This window comes from Cuculus canorus, chromosome 14 (genome assembly GCF_017976375.1).
Source record: "Cuculus canorus isolate bCucCan1 chromosome 14, bCucCan1.pri, whole genome shotgun sequence".
In the NCBI taxonomy this organism is placed as follows: domain Eukaryota; kingdom Metazoa; phylum Chordata; class Aves; order Cuculiformes; family Cuculidae; genus Cuculus; species Cuculus canorus.
The window spans coordinates 2,417,402-2,437,357 of NC_071414.1; the positions used below are offsets into that span (position 1 = coordinate 2,417,402).

The window sequence follows — 19,956 nt, forward strand, 5'->3', positions numbered from 1 at the left end:
TCACAGCCTTCTCTTCTCCAGGCAGAACAACTCCAACTCTCTCAGCCTGTCCTCATACGGGAGGTGCTCCAGCCCTCGGATCATTTCCCCTGGCCTCGCTCCAACAGATCCACGTCCTTCCTGTTCTTACAGTAAGTTTCACTTCGAGGTAATGAATAGCCCCTGACTTTGAAAAAAGACGATCCTCGAAGTATTAATGGATTTTACCATGTTGCACCTCGGCATGCTTTACAATAAAGGATATAAAAGTTGCCATCAAATTTACCCTCATTTAAAGGTTTCCACTTCTGATGGGCTTCTTATGTAATACAGAAGTGTATTTTAAAGACAGCTGCATTAGATTCCAATTTTGCTTTTAAGCAGTGCTACCAATCTAATTAAATCATCATTCTCTGAGTTTGCACCCTGCAGATGAGCAATATTGCCTCCCAGAGTACTCTGAGTCCTTCCGAGCTCTGCAGAGCCAAATTCACGGCTGCCTAAGCACGTAGAAAATGCCTGCAACCACTTAAGAGGCAGGTGGGAATACCCTGGGGATGGCCAGGAAAGAAACTCAACATAGAAACAAGTATTTTCCTAAAGCACAAAACAAATGACGAAAATATATCCAAACAAAATGGAAAATGAAAGCAGGATTGGAAGAAGAAAGTTTGGGACTACTACACACAGCATTATAATAAAGTAAACATACCTACAGCGGCAGGCACATTCATAATTCAGCCCTCCCTCATACTACCAGAGCTCGAGGTGTTCCCCAGCCTTACCCTCCACAGCCCTGCACATCTTGTTAGCTGTTTCTCTGAGAGAGCCCATCCAAACTGACCATGTTTGGGTCATTCATAGAATCATAGGATCATTAAAGCTGGAAAAGACCTCTCAGCTCATTCAGTCCAACCATCAGCCCAACCCCACCGTGCCGACTAAACCATGCCCTGAAGTGCCACAGCCACACGCTTTGATCCCCTCCTGGGATGGAGTCTCCCCCACTGCCCTGGGCAGCCTCCGCCAGGGCTTCACCACTCTGTCAGTAAAGACATTTTCCCTAATATCCAGCCTAAATCTCCCCTGGTGCAACTGGAGATTTCCTCTCATCTCATTTCCTCTCATCTCATCACTTGCTACTTGGGAAAAGGTTATTTTTCTTATTATGCATTAATAATTATTTCTTGTTATTATACTACATTATGTAACATATTATATAACATTATTGTATAATATTATTATTATTATTATTATGCATGATTGATTTCATTCAGGTTCCCATCTGCAATGTCAGTAGTGACTGAGATACCTCTGGATAGTGAAACCCAGAGCATTTGGACAGGGTGAGATAAGCTGGGCTGAATGTGGGCTTTAGCAATTTTAAGACTTCCTAAATCACTACCACTAAAGACTAGATTAAGTGAATTCCATACCTACATTTCAAGCCCCAGGCAGGAGAGCAGCCAGAATTTTCTTCATTCAGTCAACTCTAAGGTGATGAAGATCATGATCTACCAACATTGCTTCTGGTTTCTATGTTGTGCACGTTACCTATGGTAATGGCTGTTGTTCTACAGCTATCACCCTTCTCCCTCCTTCTCTAAAATTTCTGAACAGGGTTCCTCTCCCTCCACTTCCCTCTCCTTCTTCCAAAGCCTACGTTGGATTACACCACACTTTCTAGTCCTGAGATCCCAGCTGTGGTTCTCTCTTCATGGCACCCCACTGACCATAAGGAGAGCTACTGGTGGGGCGCACACTGGTTTCTCACTCACAGTCTCTGTTCTGGCCTAGCAATTGCCTTTATTGTCCTACTTACCTGCCTCGGAGTCTTTCCTCTGTACCTCCACCTGGCTTTTGACAGTTGAATGAGCCTTCGTAATTCCGTTTGGCAGGACACTGGCTTCCCATCAGTCTTCCAGAAATTCTTAATTCGTTTATACTTTTGACCTACACAGCAGCCTCTGGCAATAACTTCTGCAATTTAATAATAACTTATACGAGGATGTATGACTTTCTGGTTCAGACCTGATGCCTCATAATTTCATGGGGTATCTTTAACTTCTCCTGTTCTTAAAAATAATAGCCAACCCCTCTTCATTGCTTCCTAGCTCGGTTGCAGGAATAGGATGAGGGGAACAGTTTTCAGCTGAAAGAGAGATTGAGATGAGATCTCAGGCAGAAATGTTTTGCTGTGAGGGTGGGGAGGCCCTGGCCCAGGTTGCCCAGAGCAGTGGTGGCTGCCCCATCCCTGGAGGTGTTCCAGGCCAGGTTGGATGGGGCTTGGAGCCCCTGATCCAGTGGGAGGTGTCCCTGCCCATGGCAGGCGGGTGGAACCTTGAAGGGACAGGCTTTGAAGTCCTTTCCAACCCAAACCATTCTATGATTCTATGGTACCTGTCCCATGCCTGACTGTTTTCTCTGTCCTGATATGAAAACCATTCTGTCCTCATTCACTTTCTGTGGGTGGAATTCAGATTAAAAAACTTTGATTTTGTGTGATAGTTTAGCTATCTACCTCATAGATTGACACCCACAGGGAGAAACCTAAGTTTAGGTGTCTAAATCTCTGAGCTAAATAACTCCCACCCATCCTTTTTAGCTCTATTCTATTCTTTATGAAGACAGGATGAACAGAACTGCACGTATTAATCAATATGTGGGTTTGCCAAACATTTATGCAGTGACATAATCACATAATCGTGTTTTTTCTTTTCCTTTTCTCCTTTTCTAAAAATTTCTCTCATTCACTTTGATTTTTTTATTGCTGCGGTTGTTGCATCCACATTTTCACAGTTATCCTACAGCAGCTCCACTTCTGAGTGACAATAATGTAATGTTCAATCCATAATTGAGTGAGTATAATATATAATTGAATATGTATATTCCCAGACAAACTACTTTGCATTTATTAGCAGTGACTTTCAGATGCCATTTCTGACACAGTCACTCACTGCCATCAGAACCATCTGCCTCTCTGGTCAGATCTGACTCTCTCAGCTAATTGTGCGTCATCCGCAAACCCTTTCACTGCAAGATTCGCTCCCCTTTCCAAATCATTTATATGGATATTGAAAAGCGCAGGTCCTAAATCAAACAGTCTCATGACTGAGCCATAGAGCTCCTTTCACTGCGAAAACTGATCCTCTCTCTCACTTTTTGTCCCATTTTGTCTCCATCTTATTTACTTACAAGAGGACATCTTATTATCTCGGCTTAACTACTTTAAGAGTCTTTGCAGAAAGACTTATTGACATTTGTTTGGAAGTCCGTACGTATTTTATCAACTAGATCAGCCTTACCTACAAGCTTGTTGACATCTCCAAAGAGTTCAAATAGATTTATGAGACACAGTCTCCTTCTGCAAGAACTGTAATGACTTTTCCCAAATAAATCACATTTATGAAATTGTCTACTAGTTCTCTTCTTTATTATTGTAGTTTTTACCCACTTATTCAGTTGGGAAGCGAGATTTACTGAACTGTGGGTTTCCACATTTGTCCTGGAGTCCTTTTTCTCAAGGCTGAAGACACATTTGCCACTTTCCATCCTTCTTGCAGTGTGGTCAACTTCAATGACACTTTTCATGCTACATTTAGCTTTCTCCTAATCTAGTGTTTGAGGCCTTTCAGAACTCCTGATTGAGTATCATCTTATCTTGGTGCTTTCTTACTGCTCATTTTATTGATTTGTTCCAAAGTGTCCTCTGCTGAAACTTCATTTAGGGACAATCCCTCATACTCTCCACTGCTTCACCACTAATGTACCCCTTTCCAGCCTTCCTCTATCATTTGTTCCCTATTACTACGGCTTCCTACCCTTCTGCCAAGTTTCTGAGGCATTTATTACGTCAATAACTTCCTTTAAAATCAGACAGCCCAGTTCACCTCTTTTAAGCTTCATAGTCGCGGCATTTGTATGGATATATTTCTGCATTTTTTATTGATCTAGCTGCCCATTTTTCCTGGGCCCTGCTTAGCTGGGAATTTAATTGCAAAACCCATTCTTCGCTATTTCCTTCCTCAATGTTATTGATTTCAGTTCCTTCCATTTTTCTAAATTACAAGGATTTTCTTATTTCTCTTGAAGAGGAGTTGCCATCCTGAACCATGCGCTAGTGCTCATTTGGTGAGTTTCCACAACTGTCAACGGTAAAGGTACCTCATTGCTTTTGAATGTTAAAATCTAGTATGCATTCTCATTTCACACTGATTTATACAGCTTATCTCTCTTGTAAAAACTACCAACGACCGAGAATCTGTTTGTCAGGTACCGTGACAATTTATAATGCTCTGATTTTACTTTCAACATCTCTTTCCTACTCATGCCTCTGTCATCAGCACCCACATCAGCCACAGCACCAGCTTCTTCGAGCTGGTGGACAAAATGTGGACAAAAAAGTCCAGTAAAGACCTCAAGAGCGCTGAAGAGAACGAGACTCCCTTCCATGTGTTAATAATGCATTTCATTAACACTTCCCAGCAGGAGACTTTCCTGATTGCTCACTCATGTTTAATTATTTATTTTCTCCAGTTCCCTTCTCTTTCCCTGGCTGCTCCAGGCAGGCAGTTGTACCTTTTTTCATACTTTGGTGTTTGTTTCTTCTCTCATAAATGTGGCACGAAGCACTTGCGTCTTTTTATTTCTTACTGTTGATTCCTGAATCGCTTTCTCCAGTTTCTTAAGATCATTAGAAATCTGATCCTGACCTTCAAAGTGCATCTTGGTTTACGCACAAAGGTTACGAGCGAGTTCTTTCTTAAATCATGATAGAATCACATCATAGAATCATGGGATGGTTTGGATTGGAAAGGACATCAAAGTCCATCCAGTTCCAACCTCTTGTCATGGGCAGGGACACCTCCCACTGGATCAGGGGCTCCAAGCCCCATCCAACCTGGCCTGGAACCCCTCCAGGGATGGGACAGACACCACTGCTCTGGGCAACCTGGGCCAGGGCCTCCCCACCCTCACAGCAAAACATTTCTTCCTAAGATCTCATCTCAATCTCCCCTCTTTCAGATCAAAACCATCTCCCCTTCACCCCACCCCTGCCCTCCCTGACCCAGAGCCCTTCCCAAACTTTCCTGGAGCCCCTTTCAGCACTGGAAGCTGCTGTAAGGTCTCCCCAGAGTCTTCTCTTCTCCAGGCTGAACAACCCCAACTCTCTCAGCCTGCCCTCGTAGAACTTGGCCCAGGACATATGCCAGAAGGACTGCAGTCAAAACAACCTCCCAGTGTGACAGGGCACCACTGCCACCCAAGTTACAGTAACACCACGCACCTGCTAAACGATGAGCAAGAAATTTGGCTGTGGTGTCCCTTGCTCCTTTCTAGATTCAGAATAGAGCCTGCAGGGAGGAGGGCTGCCTGCTGGATGGATTATTTTGAGTGCAACACAGACCACCTTTGCTGGGAGCCCACTTAGTGCCTCTGATCATGGCAGTGTGGGGATCTGTCTGCACATATGCAATAAATCTCGTTGCCCCAGGAAGCGCTGGCCTCTCTGCGCTTGCATGACACCGTTGTGCATTAGAGGACGGGCTGCAACATATGGTCTCTCCCTTATACAGAAACAAGGTAAGTGTCTCGCCCAGCCAGAAATACTGGGCACACTGATATAGACCATATTTCTTTAGTCTGCTTCTGAGAGAATCATGTGGATCGGTTTCAAAAGCTTTCCTAAAGCAAAATATGTCCCATCTGCTGCTTCCTCTTCATCTACTAGACATTATTTTCTCAACGATGGAAATTAGAGTAAGACCGTATGATTGATGCTTGGTAAATCTACATCTTCTTTTTGTCATTTATCTTCAATTTGCTTCAAATTGATCACGTAATATTTTTTTCATACTTATTTCTGGAAAGAGAGGTCTCTAATTCCTTGATTTCTCTCTTTTAAAACAGTAAACTGTATTTGCCTTTTTATAGTGATCTCACGTGCCTTCCAAGAGCTTCCAGGGCAGTCACTAATGCTTCAATAATTGCTCCAGCTACTGCCTTCGCTGCCCACATGGTTCTCTCAGCGCATACCCAGAGCAGTTTGAGGACAGAGCTTCTAATCTAGAGGAACAAAGAGAGAACAAACATACGGGACCAGCGTAAAAGAGCACGAGGGTCTCAGTCAAGCTCAGGCTTCTCACTCTCCTCTCAGCCTCTTCTCGCAATCACAGAATCGTTTGGCTGGAAACATCTTTGAGACCACCAAGTCCAACTGTACCTGTCCACTACTAAACCAGATCCCTGAGCACCTCATCTACCCATCTTTTAAACACCCAGGGATGGGGACTCCATCCCTGCCCTCGGCAGCCTCCGGCAGTGCCTGAGAACCCTTTCAGTGAAGAATTTCTTGCTAATATCCAATCTAAACCTCCCCAGCACAACTTGAGGCCATTTCCTCTTGTCCTATCACTTGTTACTTGGGAGAAGAGAGTATGGCTAGATAGAATGGATAGTTTATAGAACGGATAATTTAGCACAGCACTGTGTGGTATTAACATAGCAGGAAGCTGCCTTCCAGCCAAGGAAAAAGCAAGCTGACAACTCCAGCAAGGCTATATCTGAAAACACATTTTCAGTTGAGAACTTAAAGTCAACTGTGCTGATGGGAATTCAAATACCGGGAGCGTACCCACAGCCGTGCATGCGATGACAAGAGATTTGCCGACTTGTAGGCAGAACATGAAGGGGTCTTTTATGAGACAGCGAGGTGGAGTGCTGGGGAGGAGCATGAGGTCCTACTGCATGTCACAGATTTTAAGAGAAATGGAAGCGAAGGCTCCTGGAAGGCAAAGTCAGACTGCTGGCTAGACGATCTAGCCCCAGGGTACTGTTGACAGGTTCTCTGAAATCCCTCCAGTTACACACACAGCTCCAATTAGGTGGTGGGGAAGACGACGCGATCTGGAGATGATGGTCTCCATCAAAAGTCAAAAGTGAAATCAGATTTTTCACAAGGAAAACATACATGATGTGTTTAATTAAGTGGGAGCTGCGGGAAATCTGTCATGAGCTGAGGCAAACAGATTGCTACGGGTTGGTAAAACAAAAATACTCTGTCTTTCCAGATCGTTCAGAGAAAAAGCTTAGTACAGGGACGGGAACAGTTCCTATGTGAAATTGTGTTGCATCAGGATGACAATGGACTAAGGATCTAAACGAAGGTGCCTCCCAAATTAAGAACTATAAATTCATGGATATAAAGTAAAAGCTTTTATGAGAATAAATAAAACCCAAGTGATATATTCAGATCTTGACAGAGCAGAAAACAGTAAATCCCAGTGACAAACTCGATGGTACACCATAGTCTGTGCCCATAAACTACAGAAAAGAGAGCATAACTCATAAAAATGAAAGAATTTCTTTTACATCAAAGAAAATGTGCTAAGGAATCCAGCCAGACTAAAATTCTTACTGGAAAAGACGATAGACTGCAACTGTCTGGCAGTAAGAATGTAAATATCTGAGTAGAGTTATCTCATCAATCACCCGAGAGAGGAGTCTGAGTGCTTAATATTGAGAGGTGAAATACTAAACATGGGGACCTCTATTATTCATAAATAAATCGATATAATGGCACAAAGGAAAAAAGGTTAGAGAAGCAATTTACAGAAACACAGTATGACTGCTGTTCAGAACTATTAGATCCTGAACGTGCAAGAGAGGCTGCTCTCTACTTAATACTATGAAAAGTACAAGAAAAGGCAGAATGAACCAACAGAGACTATGGAACAGAAAGCTCTGTCTTGGAGTGCAACCGTTCTGACTTGGGAGGTCTTAACAGACGAGGAGCTCCCACAAATCATAGAATCAGCAGGTTGGAAAAGACCTCTTGGATCATTGAGTCCAACCACTCCTATCTGCCACTAAACCATGTCCCTGAGCACCTCGGGAGAGGTGATTAGAAAGCCAAATGCGTCCTGGGCTGCATCCAAAGCAGTGGGAGCAGCAGGGAGAGGAGGGGATTCTGCGCCTCTGCTCCGCTCTGGTGACACTCCACCTGGAGCCCTGTGTCCAGTTCTGGAGTCCTGAGCACAGGAAGGACATGAAACTGTGTGGGTACAAGACCAGAGGAGGCCACGGAGATGATCCAAGGGCTGGAGCACCTCCCGTACGAGGACAGGCTGAGAGAGTTGGGGTTGTATCCTGGAGAAGGATACAGGGAGACCTCAGAGCAGCTTCCAGTGCTGAAAGGGAAAGCTGGAAGAGGAATCTCCAGGAAAGCTGTGGAGGGGCTCTTCATCAGGGAGTCTGGGGATAGGATGAGGGGAACAGTTTTCAGCTGAAAGAAGGGAGACTGAAATGAGATCCTAGGAAGAAATGTTTTGCTGTGAGGGTGGGGAGGCCCTGGCCCAGGTTGCCCAGAGCAGTGGTGGCTGCCCCATCCCTGGAGGGGTTCCAGGCCAGGTTGGATGGGGCTTGGAGCCCCTGATCCAGTGGGAGGTGTCCCTGCCTATGGCAACGGGGTGGGACTGGATGGGCTTTAACACCCCTTCCAACACAAGTCATTCCATGATTCTATGATCCTATGAAACAAGGAAGTCATTCCACTTGTGGGTACCGCATCACGAGTGTATCTAATTCTGATGTTCACAGCTAAAGCTCTTGAAAGATTAGATTGAGGGCAGAAAAGAGCCATAAAAAGTCTATGAGGAGAGAAGAACATGTAACTGACAAACTTAAACAGCTCAATTGTGGGGCGATTCGATAAATACTTTCACAAGGGGGAAATATCAGCCAACACTTTTTAATCTAGCAGAGACAGAAGAAAGACTAAGGGCTGAAAAATGAAAGTGATTCAAACCAGAAATGAAACACACATTTTTTAACAGCATTGATGATTAAATTTGGGAACAAACTACCACCTGAAGTGATGGATTTTGCAACTCTTGACATCTGGAACATATGTTCCTGTGAAAAGTTCAAGTTTTGATAAATAAGATTTTTTTTTTTTCCCCCTGAAAAAACAATTCTGTCAGAAAATTCCTTGCCACTTTTTTGGATTGCTTGTCTGTTTTAAAGTGCCACAGAAATAGCTTTGTACATTGAATGCTGGTCAAAATGATCATGAAAAGCAGAACAATGGAATGCATGCTGAGAGAGTTGGGGTTGTTCAGCCTGGAGAAGAGAAGGCTCTGGGGAGACCTTAGAGCAGCTTCCAGCACCAAAAGGGGCTCCAGGAAAGCTGGGGAGGGGCTCTGGATCAGGAAGTGCAGGGGTGGGATGAAGGGGAGATGGTTTTGATCTGAAAGAGGGAGGTGAGGTGAGATTTTAGGAAGAAATGTTTTGCTGTGAGGGTGAGGAGGCCCTGGCCCAGGTTGCCCAGAGCAGTGGTGGCTGCCCCATCCCTGGAGGGGTTCAAGGCCAGGTTGGATGGGGCTTGGAGCAACCTGATCCAGTGGGAGGTGTCCCTACCCATGGCAAGGGATAGGACTGGATGGGCTTTAAGGTCCCTTCCAACCCAAACCATTCTGTTATTCTACGAATGCCAGATAAGGAGCACGATCCAGTAGGAGCCAATTATCACAGTGTCTGTAATGAACATTTTGCATCAGTAATATTTTAGAGTTATTTTATAAAATCATAGAATGCCCTGAGTTGGAAGTACCCACAGGAGTCCAACTCCTGTCCCTGCACAGAACAATCCCAATGTTCACACCATGTGTCGGAGGACATCGGCCAAATGCTTCTGGAATCTTGTCAGGCTTGGTGCCTATTTGAACATAATAGTAATGATCAAAACAGAACTTCTTGTACAATCTACTTGAACATTCCAAAGCCTTCTGACAGTCTTTCTGAGGGAGGGTCTGTTCCAGAGGAATCCCACATGGCCAGATATTGTGGATGCTGCAGAAAGCCAAAGCAAAGACCAAGATGCAGAGGCTGCAGTGACAGCCAACACACTGCCTCATATCACAAACGGACATTTCACTACAAGCTTCGGCTTCTCTGTGGAGGTGCTCAGTGGCATTATACCAAATATAATTTCTGTAATTGCAATCAAGAACTCTTGCAGAAGGGCTTTTAATACACTACAGGAATGAAATATGACACATAAGGCAGTGACAACTTGTAGAGCATCATTAAACGTACCACGATCATTAACAAATGTTCCAGGGAAGGCTGGTACGCCGGTATGTAATTAAAGCGGAGGAGTTGGGCTCCACATGATTATTTTTCTTTGAGTAAAATACTTTAGAAGACTCCAGCTTATCCTGAGTCAATAGAATGCAAGGCATCCCTGAGAAAAAAAGCATCCTCTTGGGATTTTTCATTGGACTGAGAATTGTGGCACTTCTCAGTAAATGTCAGGCTTATCAGCATTGTGAGTAAGCATCAGTTCGCTCCTAAACAAGCTGACTCTGTTCATTTCTCTCCGCACCGTATGTAATATTCTCCTGGCAAGGAACAGCTCTTTGAGGAGACTGCAGCACAAATTTGTACAATCAGCTTGCCTCAGCTCTGAGCCAAAACCGAAGAGAGATCTAGAACAGATTAGATGGCTGCTGAAAGTTCTGCTTCTTGACTACAACCTGTGGATCGTTTGGAGTTAAAGGCATGCAAGAAATACAAATTCCTCCTTTCCAGATCATAACAGCTGCATTAACTGCGAGAAATCATTCCTTTTACTACTTGTTTACCTACTTCAAATTACATCAGTAGCTTCAAGTATAGTTTTGACCTGTGAGTGATTAAACACATCAATATTTGCAATACATTCTCATCCCTTTATAAAGATCCTTTCTTCATTTCCACCATGTAGCTTTTCTCTTTATATTGCTAGATGAGCCCTAGCAGCATCGCAGCGAGATCTTCATTAGCATTCAAATAAAAATTCATTGTTAGCTTGTAAAGTGGGGAGAGGAGTTCAGCGCTCACCGTACAGCACTTGCCATTACCAGCAGAAGTGTTTACATTCAGAGCTCCGTTTCATTTTCTTTTGACAGAACACAACAAAGCACGAGAAAGGCTGCACTGGGTCAGATCGAAAGTTCCTCTGCTGCAGCACCTGGTTTTCAATAGAGACGCCTGGGGAAGGAGTTCAAGAACACACCAAGAATGCAGCGGTACTTTCTCGGAACAGTGTTATGTTTTTCAACAATACCCATCTTGGGACTTCTTGAGCCACAATCCTCAGGTTTACTGTTTACCAGGTTATGCTCTAACTTCTCTCCATTAACTTTTCCCAGAGCACAAGTAAACTTTGAGCATCCACAATATCCTGTGGCAAGGGATTTTACAGCTTAATTTCAAGTTTCGTGAAGAATGATCAAACAGATTAAACTGATTTCTAGTTGCTTTGAAGGCAAGACTAAAGGGGTTTGGAGAGAAGGCGGCAAGGAGGATATGAATGAGACTCATAAAATCATAGTCACAGCAACAACAGGAGGACAGCGCAGATGGAGGGACCACTGGTAGGACCCACTCAAGCATTTCTTACATTGTTATCATAGAATCATAGCATGGTTTGGGTTGGAAAAGACCTCAAAGCTCGTAGAGTTTCATGGCAGGAACACCTCCCACTGGATCAGGCTGCTCCAACCCCATCCAACCTGGGCTGGAACCCCTCCAGGGATGGGGCAGCCACCACTGCTCTGGGCAACCTGGGCCATGGCCTCCCCACCCTCACAGCAAAACATTTCTCCTTAAGATCTCATCTCAGGCTCCCCTCTTTCAGCTGAAAACCGTTCCCTTCATCCTATTCCTGCACTCCCTGATCAACAGCCCCTCCCCAGTTTTCCTGGAGCCCCTTCCAGTACTGGAAGCTGCTCTAAGTTCTCCCTGTATCCTCTTCTCCAGGCTGAACGACCCTAACTCTCTCAGCCTGTCCTCGTATGGGAAGTGCTGCAGCCCTTGGATCATCTTCGTGGCCCTCCTAATGACCTCCTTACAACCAGCTCATCTTTGTTGCATCTTCAAGACCCCTTCAAGAGCTCTAACAAATTTGTGAAACATGGTTTCTCACTAGAAAAAAACTTTCCCTAATATGTTGGGTTTTCTCTATTTAATCATTCTATTCTTCCAATTTCTATCACTTGCTCAGTGCAGACTCCAGCGCAATGGCCTGCCACTCTCTGCTTCGCTCCTGGGGACCTTTGCAGGGACTGTTGTCACATTTACCATCTTCCATCCCTCCTGCAGGGAGACTGATTTAAGCGATGGGTTACACACCATAGTAGCTCCATAATTGCATATTTGTTTTCCTCCAGAGCTCCTGAGTGATTACCATATGGTCTGAGCAATTTCTGACTCTCCATCTTACCAATTAGTCCTAAAATGCATTTTAATGTCACTTAATTTGAGACAGTTCCTTACACTTGTCCCCATAAGTTCAGCTCTCATGGGAGAACAGCCTCCCTCAACCACACTAAGTACAAACAAAAAGCCTCAGTCTATTTTTTTAAGAGCAGCTTTCATTTCCTTAGATTTTACATCTGTTGACCATAGGACCTGGGGGAACAGTTTTCAGCTGCAAGAGGGGAGATTGAGATGAGATTTTTAGGAAGAAATGTTTTGCTGTGGGGGTGGGGAGGCCCTGGCCCAGGTTGTCCAGAGCAGTGGTGGCTGCCCCATCCCTGGAGGGGTTCCAGGCCAGGTTGGATGGGGCTTGGAGCCCCTGATCCAGTGGGAGGTGTCCCTGCCCATGGCAGGGGTGGAATTGGATGGCTTTTATTGTCCCTTCCAACCTAAACCATTCTATGATTCCATCACCAAACCTCTGGAAAAAAGAACCTAATTTTGGCAATTCTGAAAATATTTTTACTAACATTTTTATTGTTCCTTTAGTGAGTTTTGACCTTCATATTTTCCCTTGCCTGCCCTGAAGATTTAGCTTCACAGTTAATGCTTTTTTTAAAAACAAAAATAGTTTCTTTATTTGCTTCGAAATCCCAGATTTTGGATACTCTCTTCCACTCCACTGTTGGAATATTGCCTTTTTGGTCCCTTGTAGCATTATTTCACTAAGAGATATATTGCTCTGAGCTTCAATTCGTGTGGGTTTATCTAGTTTCTCATCTTCTGCATCTCTCTAGCAGCTGCTTTTCATGTCCTTTTAAGAAGCTTTCACATTTTTGAGAAGGTCCCATTTTTAAGTGGAAGGTTGTTATAGGGAAAAATAGAATACTCCTAAGATTCTCTGTCTCCAATTCCTCCAAAAAAAAAAAAAAAAAGACATGAAAATCCACCAAGGTGTTTTCAAAGGGTGGCTTTGGAGTAAAGAGGACACCCAACACCTCCAGCTGGGAGGGGAAGAATGGGGAAGGCTCTGCCAGGGTCCTGCCGGGAGCAGGGACCTGGATGAGGAGGCAGAAGAACCTCTAGCACCTTTTAAAAGGGCCTGTGAGGAGGCTGTATCAGGTAAAAGACAGGTAAGGAAAGCGGAGAAGCAGCTCCCAAAGGAGGATTCACGTTCAAAAGCAGGAATGTGTCTGTGTCAGCAGAATGATGTGAACGCACTCGTTCAGAGAGGGGAGCTGGGAAGATCTTCCATTATTACAGGCTGTCTGCACTCACTCGGGCAGTGTGTGTGGGGCAGAGCTGTCACACGAGGCCTTTCTTCAGCACACTGCAACTCTCTTCTGCTTCACAGGGTCTGGGGAGGCTGTGAGGAACCTGGGGTGAAAGCTCCCTACACCACGGCTCCCACCTCTGCTGCAGCGTAGCTTACAGGAACTAATGATTCACGGGTGATGGAAAAGCTGTGCCGCGTTTCTGGGTGGCTGGCATCCAGCTCTCCCGAAAGAAATCATCTTAGACCAAAAAAAGAGTGGCCAGCTCTCATGGGATGCAGCGTGGACCACACACTGTTCTCCGGCAGGGCGAGCACGCAGGCAGGGCAGCTCTCTGGGTGCTCTGGCACTGGCTGGTTCATCCACACCGGGATGGGAAACCAGTTGGTCAGACTCGGGGAACTCAGGGTCCTGGTCTGTCCTGGCAGCTTTCTGCTCGCAGAGCAGCACCGTCTCCGTGGGGAAGGCTCCTCTTCATGCACACAAGGTTTAAAATGTGCTGGAAATGGGACAGAAAGCAGGCAGCTGGCAGAATCCATGCGGGCCAGCAGATCCACGACGACTCGCAGAGACAAATCCACCAGATGTTTCAGCCTCACAAGGGAGCAACACGCCAGCCCTACCGCAAGAACGCTGTTTTGCCTCCTGCTGTGCTGCCTTCCTGCAAGAACGCTGGAAAAAGCTGGTGATTTGAGAGTTATTTTCCCTTCCTAAAATTGAGGCTACTGTAGGTTTGTGTAGGTAGGGAATATCAACAAGAACTGAATCAAAACGTGGAGTAATGCTCTTGTCCTCTCTTCCTCCAGCACGGCTTGTTTACACGGCTGTGCTGTAATCTGAAAAACGACATCTATAACGAATACTAAATAGTGGGAGTCTTTTTCTCAGCAATGTGTTACTAAAGCCGATTGCTGTGCAGTATAATACGCTGGGAGAGAGCGGGGGTTTGGCTGTGTTTCTGTTTCATGCAGTCATAGAAACTGTCAAGCTTAGGTGCCTCTGTGATCTCCGAGCAGCACGTCTCCCTGCACCCTTTCCTGGCTATCCATTTAGTTTAAAGATGTTCCATTGTTATCGTAGCTCAGTGCTTTCAGCCAGTTTTAACGTCATTATTACTTCTGCCTCTTTAAAATTTATCTGCTTATGCAATTTTAATCTCTTTTTTTTTTTTTCCCAAACCAATTCGTAGTAATGTGTTAACAGCTGCCTTGCAGGGGAAGTCACCCAGAGTGAACACTCAAAAATCTTCACAATGAAGAATCATAGAATCACAGAATGGTGTGGGTTGGAAGGGACCTCAAAGCCCATCCAGTTCCACCCCCTGACATGGGCAGGGACACCTCCCACTGGATCAGGGGCTCCAAGCCTCATCCAACCTGGCCTGGAACCCCTCCAGGGATGGGGCAGCCACCGCTGCTCTGGGCAACCTGGGCCAGGGCCTCCCCACCCTCACAGCAAAACATTTCTTCCTAAGATCTCATCTCAATCTCCCCTCCTTCAGCTGAAAACCATTTCTCTCATCCTATCACTGCACTCCCTAGTCCAGAGCCCCTCCCCAGCTTTCCTGGAGACCCTTTCCATACTGGAAGCTGCTCTGAGGTCTCCTCAGAGCCTTCTCTTCTCCAAGCTGGACAGCCCCAACTCTCTCAAGCCTGTCCTCATACAGGAGGTGTTTCAGTCCCTGGATCATCTCCGTGGCCTCCTCTGCACTCACTCCTTCAGCTCCATGTCCCTCCTGTGCTGAGTACTCAAGAACGGGACACAGGGCTCCAGGTGGAGTTTCACCAGAGCAGAGGGGCAGCATCTCCTCCCTTGCCCTGCTGGTCCCACTCTTCGGATGCAGCCCAGGATGCCATTGGCTTTCAGGGCTGCAAGCGCACAGTGTCACCTCATAGCGAGACAGCAGTGTGACTTCACCTCACTGTTCCAAAATCTGTACGGCATTGCTTTGCACCCTTATCCTCAGAACACTCACATGTGTCTCCACTTCACGACCAAGAACATTTCCAACCTTGTGGGAAGTGTCCGTGGAGGGTATGTGCGAAAACCAAATGAAGCCAGAAAGCAGGAACGCTTTTCCACACGTAAATGACTTCTGAAGTATCTCTACAGCTCCTTAAGTTTAAAGGAGCACGAAGCAGAAAGGGATCTGTATTGCAGAAGATGGTGAAGAAAATGGACGAAACAGGCATAGCGGGACCCTGCTCACACATCAACATTCCTGCTGCCAACATGGAATACATCTGCCTCCATTTGGCAGCTCAATGACACTGTGGATTTCCCTCCCCTGCCAGCAGTTCTATTTTCAAAGCAGTTCAAGGCACAACCACTATGATAATTCCACGTAACAAAGTGCACAGCAGATAGGGTTCTGACCCAAAGGCTTGTAAACGCACGGCACAGGGAAGAATCTATTCAGTGGTGGGGTTTTGCCCTATACAATACTGAATTCAGGCAAAACCACAGCCTCTGAACACCAGCAAATGCTTCATAGCAATGCAATACATGTTCTTTATTCCTTGTCTCACATACTGGAGTGTTCATACTAATATATCCATACACACAGTAGCAAACATTCCAGCGGAAGCGCTACAAGACAAAGCATAACAGCTTGTTTTAGTAAGATGGGCACACTGAAAAGGAGATACTAAAACTTCTCACACACATGCTTCTCGCCGAGCTGTGCAAAGGTCATTCTGTTCTGCAAATAAGCTCATGTCAACAGTGAGCACATATTAGAGTTCAGAAAACACTTCACTAAGGAGACCCTGGCTTGCCAGGTTAAAAGGTTATGAAATTTAGTCTAATCTCTGTTTCTATTCTCTTAGATGTCCACCACCAATCTATTACAAGCAAAGAAGTCAGTACAACCTAAAATTAAGGTTTCCCAGCTTCTTTTATATCACTGTGACCATATTTCTACAAGACCATTCAGACTTGCAGTTCGAACTGCTAAGAATTTTCTTAAGCTAAACTGAAATGTCCTCTTTAATTTAAGCTGTTTTCATAGATCCGGTTGCTCCAAGCCCCATCCAACCTGGCCTTGAACACCTCCAGGGATGGGGCAGCCACCACTGCTCTGGGCAACCTGGGCCAGGGCCTCCCCATCCTCACAGTAAAACACTTCTTCCTAAGATCTCATCTCAATCTCCCTTCTTTCAGCTTAAAAATGTTCCCCCTCATCTCATCCCTGCATTCCCTGATCAAGAGCCCCTCCCCAGCTTTCCTGGAGCCCCTTTCAGTACTAAAAGCTGCTCTAAGGTCCCATGGAGCCCTCTCAGAATGAAATAAAATAATATGATTTTTGTTAAAATGTTCCTCCCACCACACTCTTGAGAACCTTTTTTGTCTCTGTACTTTTTCAGTAATTCCCCATTTGGCACAGAGCTTCTCCTGGTGAGAAGTTTGTATCTGTTGTCTTCACAACTGTTCACAAAGTTCTTACACTTGCAAACAACTGGAACCACTAGCAGCCACCTGCTACAAGTCAAATAAAATAACTAAGAAACCAAAAGACTCATCACTCAGGAGAAGAAAAACACCAGAATAATCTGGATTATTTCTAAGTGCATAGAAACTAATAAGGAGATGAGAACTTGTCAGCATGAATTCCTTATGAACAAAACAAACTGGCTCAATCTAATTCTGCTTTCCAATGGATGAGACTTCATGGATAAGGAAGAAGCAGCAAAGACCACATCCCTCAATGTCACTGATGCTCGTGACATTGTCCCACACAGCAGTCAAGACTGCAAGAACGCCCTGGCTGAAGTCATGACACAAATCTGTTTGGAATCCGTGCTCTGAGAGCAGTTTCCAATGGTTCAGTGTGAAATTTAAAGGACAAATTGAACGAACAGTTACTCAGCTGTTCATAAGTTCCATTCAATATTTTATTGATAGCCTGGATGAGGGAATGGACTGTGTGTTTATTAAATCTGCCAAGATTGAATCTGCAAAGAGTGGCTACAAATACATGGGGGATAGCAGTATTAAAAACTTTTGACAACTTGGACAAGTTGTCTATAACCATAGGAGTCATCTCAATCGTAAAAAGTACAGCATTTTAACTTAGGCAGGAGGAAAGTGCACATACGATAAACAGCAGCAGGGCAGAGGGCAGTCTGGGGCAAGAAAAGTGATCCAAAGGTTTTGTTAGATCACAGGCTGAACAGAGGTTATTGTCCTGAGCAAAGAGAAAATACTACACAGATATTAACAGAAGAATTACTTACAAGACATCTTGCAAGTCCACTTGCGGTGCTCAGTGCCGAGGCACATCCAGTCGTGGGTCCGTCTCCTCAAGAAAGGCTGGCAGGCTAGGCAGCAAGAATAATAGTAACAGTTAGAGGTCTGGAAAACATGACCTGAATCAAGAGATTGAGAACAAGAGGTGCTCAAAAGAAAGAAGACCATGGAGGGATGCAATAACAGTCCTGACAGTCAGGACTGGTGCAGATGGCAGATAAAAGTCTACTACAAAACGGAAGAGAAGCAACAATTCTCCATAAACCAAGAATATCATAAGCACATCTGATCCTGTTGTGGAAGACGGAGATTGAGTGATCAGACTGAGAGAGTTGAGGTTGTTCAGCCTGAAGAGGAGAAGTCTCCAGGATGATCTTAGAGGAGCTTCCAGTACTGAAAGGGGCTCCAGAAAGCTGGGGAGAGGCTCTTGATCAGGTAGTGTAGGGATAGGATGAAGGGAACGGTTTTCAGCTGAAAGAGGGGAAACTGAGATGAGATCTTAGGAAGAAATGTTTTGCTGTGAGGGTGGGGAGGCCCTGGCCCAGGTTGCCAAGAGCAGTGGTGGCTGCTCCATCCCTGGAGGGGTTCCAGGCCAGGTTGGATGGGGCTTGGAGCCCCTGATCCAGTGGGAGGTGTCCCTGCCCATGGCAGGGGGTGGAACTGGATGGGCATTAAGGTCCCTTCCAACACAAGTCATTCCATGGTTCTATGATGATCAGCTGAGATTTCTTCCAGCTTCACTTTTCAGTGATTCTGTGCTCAGCTGATGCTGATTAGCGTTTGTCCGTACTCAATTTGTCCTGATGTACCCCAGTGACTTCATACAGTAATTGCTCATACACATTTACATCATTTCTGCATTAACATCATCATTAGGGTTACACTGTTAGACATTCATCTTACCATCTGAAGACTATCTGTCTTACAAATACCTTATCAAAATGCTATTTGCCAAACCAGCTTGACTCGCAACTCATTAATCAAAAGCCATTTTAATAATTAGTCCTCAAATAGTAATTCAATCAAATCTTTGTATCTTGATTTCCCTTTCTAACTAGCGCAATGGGCAAAAGAGTTTGTAATCATTTGGCACCACTACTCTCAGTCTCAGAGGATTTAGATTAGAGCGGCTGGAGCCAGAGTCTCCCATTCCACCGCCATAATTTTAGAAACTGATACAATTTTAGGTAGAATTGTATACATGCATAAGTTCCAGATTCTTAGAGAAGACACCAGATCACTGCAGCTGCCAGTCCCTGGCGCAAAAGGGACCAGCACTACCTATTTCCATTCTGATACACTTAAAATCTTCCCCAAGTTACGCACTTTATTGATTATACAAACTTTATTAACAACGTATTCCTCTGTCAGTAAAGCTCAGGCTGTTACCTCCAGCCTTCTCCCCAGTGGGCATGGAAAACAGCTTAAGATGCAGTGGCCCAGCAAGGCAGCTAACTGACAGGACTGCTTTTTAGTCACAATTATTTACTCATGGTGCCAAGGGAAAGCAGTGCTGTCTTATCAAATAATTATTATCAATTACCAATATTGATCAGAATCAGCTATAGCTCAGCTTCCCACAGGATCTATCAAGTTAAATGGTTGTGCTGCAGTACTGCTGAAAGGACAACAAAGATCTTTGTGAAGTTGTGCACAAGGAGTGGCTGAGGAACCTGGGGCTGTTTCGTCTGGAGAAGAGGAGGCTTAAGAGGGACCTCTTTGCTCTCGGCAGCTCCCTGTAGAGGTGAGTGCTGGTCTCTTCATACAAGCAACGAGTGATAGGATGAGAGGAAACGGCCTCAAGTTGCACCAGGGGAGGTTTATATTAGGGAAGGTTTCTTTACTGCCAGAGTGGTGAAGCCCTGGCAGAGACTACCCAGGGCAGTGGAGGAGTCCCCATCCCTGGAGGGGATCAGAACGTGTGCAGACATGGCACTTTGGGACACGGTTTAGTGGGCACGGAGGGGTTGGGTTGACAGCTGCACTGGATGAGCTTAGAGGTCTCTTCCAACCTTAATGGTTCTGCAATTCTATTCTATGATTCTAGGTTCTGAGATTTATGAAAATACAGCTCAACTTCCCTGCACACAATCAGTTAAATCAACATTATATAAAACCAGAAATAACACAAGCCACAGACATTGTTAGCCCTGGACACCCTTACACCATTGTTAAACTGAGTGGATATGCCAGAGGGCGGATACGCAAAAGATTC

The 19,956-nt window shown here is 45.0% G+C and overlaps 1 long non-coding RNA gene across 13 annotated transcripts in view; it reads right to left on the bottom strand.

Moving 5' to 3' along the window:
- The window catches only part of LOC128853656 (uncharacterized), a 64,548-nt gene that overhangs the window by 32,790 nt on the left and 11,802 nt on the right, over window positions 1-19,956 (bottom strand). For all 13 annotated transcript variants that reach the window (XR_008452322.1, XR_008452323.1, XR_008452319.1 and 10 more), the window contains one exon: window positions 17,729-17,812. This is a non-coding gene — a long non-coding RNA (uncharacterized LOC128853656). The remainder of the gene's footprint in view (window positions 1-17,728; window positions 17,813-19,956) is intronic.